The sequence below is a fragment of the Humulus lupulus genome, chromosome 2 (genome assembly GCF_963169125.1).
Source record: "Humulus lupulus chromosome 2, drHumLupu1.1, whole genome shotgun sequence".
NCBI lineage: Eukaryota > Viridiplantae > Streptophyta > Magnoliopsida > Rosales > Cannabaceae > Humulus > Humulus lupulus.
The window spans coordinates 212,136,791-212,141,132 of record NC_084794.1 but is presented as its reverse complement, the minus strand read 5'-3'; positions in this window follow the sequence as shown (position 1 = coordinate 212,141,132).

The following is a 4,342-nucleotide window of genomic DNA, read 5'->3' as shown; positions in this document are numbered from 1 at the left end:
GACTTTCCCTTCATGGAAATGCTGTAGCATTCCCTGGCAGCGAGTCGATCGCCATGGACCGTGCATATTCCCGTGGAAGTAGGGAATTTCATCGCGAGGTGGTGAATGGAAGTGACAGCCTCAAAATCTATGAGTGTGGGTCGTCCCAAAATTGCGTTGTACGCAGTGGAGCAGTCGATGACCACGAAATCGAGGAGTTTGGAGACTGTCCGTGGTCCTTCTCCTAGGGTGATCACCAGCTCGATAGTCCCTATAGCCGTTGATCCTTCTCCCGAAAAACCATACAGCATCATGGAGGTCGCCTTCAGCTCGGCAACATTCAGACCCATCTTCTCTAATGTGGACCGGAATAGAAGGTTCACCGAGCTCCCATTGTCGATCAGCACCCTCCTAACTCTCCGATTATCGAGCTGAACTGCTACGACCAGAGGGTCGTTATGAGGGAACTGGACATGGCCCGCATCTTCTTCTGTAAAAATGTTTGGTTGCCTCTCCAATCGCTGCTGCTTTGGCAGACGCTGTTCTGGGATGAACTCTACTCCATTATAAGCCTTGAGTTCGTTTACGTACCTCTTCTGGGTACCCCTGCTCGTGCCAGCCATATGCGAACCTCCAGATACTGTGGATATCTCTCCTCCTATCACGGGAGGAGGGACGCCCTGATCTATCCGAGACCCGGGCTGACTGACCGGGACTTCTGGAGCTGGTCGACTTGCTGGAACCCTGTTCCGCGCGTACTGTGCCAAGGGGCCGGCTCGGATGAGAGTCTCGATCTCATCTTTCAAATGCCTACAATCATCGGTATTGTGGCCAACATCGTTGTGAAAATGGCAAAACTTGGAGGTGTCTCTCTTCCCCTTTTGGTGCTTCAACGACTCTGGCCTCTTCCAGGGGAGTCGAGTAGAGTTAGCTAGGAAGATGTTCTCCCTAGAGTGGGTGAGCTCTGTATAAGTCACGTAGATGGGCTTAAACTTGTCTACAGACTTATTCTTCTTTGGGCCGTGTTGGCTGCCCTCGCCGTTCCCCTTTCTTTTGCCTCCACCGAGCTGGTTATTCTGTGTGATGTTTTGGGTCGCGGTCACGACCTCCGTCCCCACTCCAGCAGGCTGCTCAGGGACCTGGCTGGTCCCTGCAGCTGAGGCTTCGGCCTCCTCCAAGTTGATCCACTCTTGGGCCCTATTTAGGAACTCGTTCACCGAGCTAACTCCCTTCATTTGTATATATTTCCAAAGTCTCCCTCCAACGAGGATCCCAATCCTCAAGGCCATGAGCTTGGAGCTGTCATCCGCGTCTCTAGCCCGAGCAGTGACGCTCGCGAACCTGCCCAGGTAAGTCTTCAGAGGTTCATCGGGCTACTGCCTCACGTTAGCCAGAGAATTGGCCTTGACGTGGGCAGCCTGGGAGGCTCGGAAAGCCCTTTTGAAGTCAGCAGAGAAAGTCTTCCAGGAGCTGATTGATTGTCTTTTGCTTTGTTTGAACCACTGCCTGGCTGGTCTAGTCAGTGTGGAGGGAAATATTAGACACCTCAGCTCGGGGCCAATGTTGAGGGTGTTGAACATCCCCAGATGATCCGACGGATCTCGGTCTCCATTGAATTTGGACAGGTGCGGCATACGGAAACCGGGTGGGTAAGCCGTTGCTGCTATGCTGGGGGCGAAAAGCTCCATCTCGTCCCCCGAATCATATTCATCTTTCTCTTTCTCCGACAGGAGCTTCCTCATCATCTCCTCCATCTGAGCCAGGCGCTCGAGGGTTTTGTCCTGATTTCCTTGGTTATTCCGGGGCTGCTCAACAGCTCAGGATCCATTGTACATATTTGGTGGGTTATTGCCCCTCCTATCTTGAGATAGGTTATTTGGGGCATTCCCACAGTTACGTACTTCGGACAGGTCCCCCCATGAGCGAGCATGGATGCCACCTCCTACTGGCTCTCCTTTATGAGAGTTAAGGCGATCTCGCAGGTCGCCCCCTAGGTGGTTTGAGGACTTTGCGCCGAGCTTAAACGCTGACGCAGGTCTCCGCAAGAAAGGTCACTCCAGCGACTGCCGATCCAGTAGCGCCCGTTAGAAAAGCTCGGAGTCTGCCTTTGGGGGTGAGGATCCGGGCTCTCTCTTGGCGCCCTGCTACGTCGGGAAGGTCCCGCGGATGGCGAGTTTCTCCCAATGCTTCCATAAGCTGGAATATCTCGGATGGGCCGAGGTGGAGATGGATATCTTATTGGTGAGGGAGGATGCCTGACCGGAGATGCGATCCTGGTTCCATCAGGGCAGATCAAGTTAGGTGGGGGCCTCGCGGCCCTGCCAACCTGCAGGTCTCGCGCCTGGCGATCTGGACGAGGCGCAGGGCGGCTGGTGGGGACGGGCTGATGCTATGAGCCCTCCCCGGATGTCCTTCTGGAATTTCCTCAAGCTCTCCTAGGCGCGCTCAAGGCTGGTTGGGAGCTGGGAGTTGAAGTTCGGACCGAACGGCTGTACTGTTGTTCGGCTCTAGGCATTTGTTCGAAGTTTTCCTCTCGATGGTGCGATGATGGAATAGAGTTTGTTGTCGGAGGTCTGTCCGAGAGGCTAGGCCTGGACCGATTACCCCGGTGGGACTTATGAGTCTCGCCTTGCCTCTTTCCGATGTTAGCGTCGGTTGTAAGAGGGGGTAGTCGGGCCAACACCTCCTTGATCTGCTGATTAGCCTTTTCTAGTTGGCCCCTCAGCTGAGCATTCTCCATCTCCAACGTAGTGTAATAATCTGGGTTTGGATTAGGTGGCCGGGGCGCCGAACTTCCAGTGTCATCTTGGCCCACCGGCTGCTTGCCCGGCCGCTGTTGGACCTCAGGAATTTGTTCACCGGGGATAGCGATATGATGAGCCTCCTGCCCATCATGCTATTCCATCTCGTTACCGTGTCTGGATCGAGTGGTCACCATAGTGGATGTTTACGACAACACCAATCTAACTTGCTCTCAATGAAAGCACCAAACTGTTGACGCGGTTCTTCGCCAACAGGTAATTAAGAAAATAAGTGGAAGGGATTAGTGCTTATGTTGAACCGAAATAAATGAATGATCTTTTGAGAAATGGGCTGGTGACACAATTACGTTTTTAGGTGGTTCAAAGGTTAAAATCCTTCTACTCCACCAGTCAATATTATTTCTATATGCTTGGTATTCTTTTACAGGGTATTTCTTACACGATAGAATCCAACCCTTTGCAACTCCAAGGGTCTCCATATTTATAGGAGAGGGCACCTGGGAGTTGGTAAGAAGGCCTTCCCGTGACCTTCTTACCTATCATGTCAACTCTGTGACATTCATGATTAATTCCTAAAACCTGACACTTGAAGTGTGGTCTAATCAATAGGTAAGGGGATAATGGGCCGCACGGCCCAACCCAGTCATGGGTGTCTGAATACGCACGTTCATGCTGCGTGTCCGAGAAGTCAGGGATATATCAGACACATGATGTCTTATATATGCACGTTTACCTTGCGTGGTTGACTTTATAAAAGGTCACAGCCTCCAACTCTAGCTCGTACCACGAGTTGGATGCTTCCCTTGACCTGTGGCCTTCAGAGTCCAAACTCAGTCTAACCTTGGCGAACCCTTAGGTTATCTCGAGCTGAGGAGGTAGGATCTTTCGAGTGGCAGCTCCGGTCTTGGGGATGTCCACGTGGTAGACATGATTAGGCCGTATCTCATGATTAGGCCGTATCTCAGCTTGCTAACAGCCCGTGGGAAAACCAGGGCGTACAAATTCATTCAATTCTACTGGAGCCATTTTGTACGGTTCTCTTGCTACTAGTTTTATTCCCAGTGCCAACTCAATGACAAACTCAACCTCCCGATGTGGGAGTAACCCCGGTAGATCCTCTGAGAACATATTTAAGAACTCACAGACCAATGTGGTCTCTGTCGGCCCAACTGACACATCCCTAGATGTATCCACTACGCTCACTAGGAATCCTATGTAACCTTCTTGAAATAGGTCTCTAGCATTCAGTGTTGAGATCATAGGAACGCAAGGCTCGTTCACAACACCCACAAACACAAACGAGTCCTCTCCCTCGGGCTCAATGGTCACCATCCTCCTTTTACAGTCTATGGTTGCCCCATATTTGGATAACCAATCCATGCCCAGAATCATATCAAAGTCCTCCATAACTAGCTCAATCAGGTCTACCGACAATTCTCTACAATCCACTTCGACTGGTAGAGATCTAATCCATCTCCTAGAAACTACCAATTCCCCATTAGGAAATAAGGTCCCAAACCCCACATCACATAGATCACATGACCTACACAATCTATCAATCACTCTGCTATAAACAAATGAATGGGTAGCACCAGAATCAA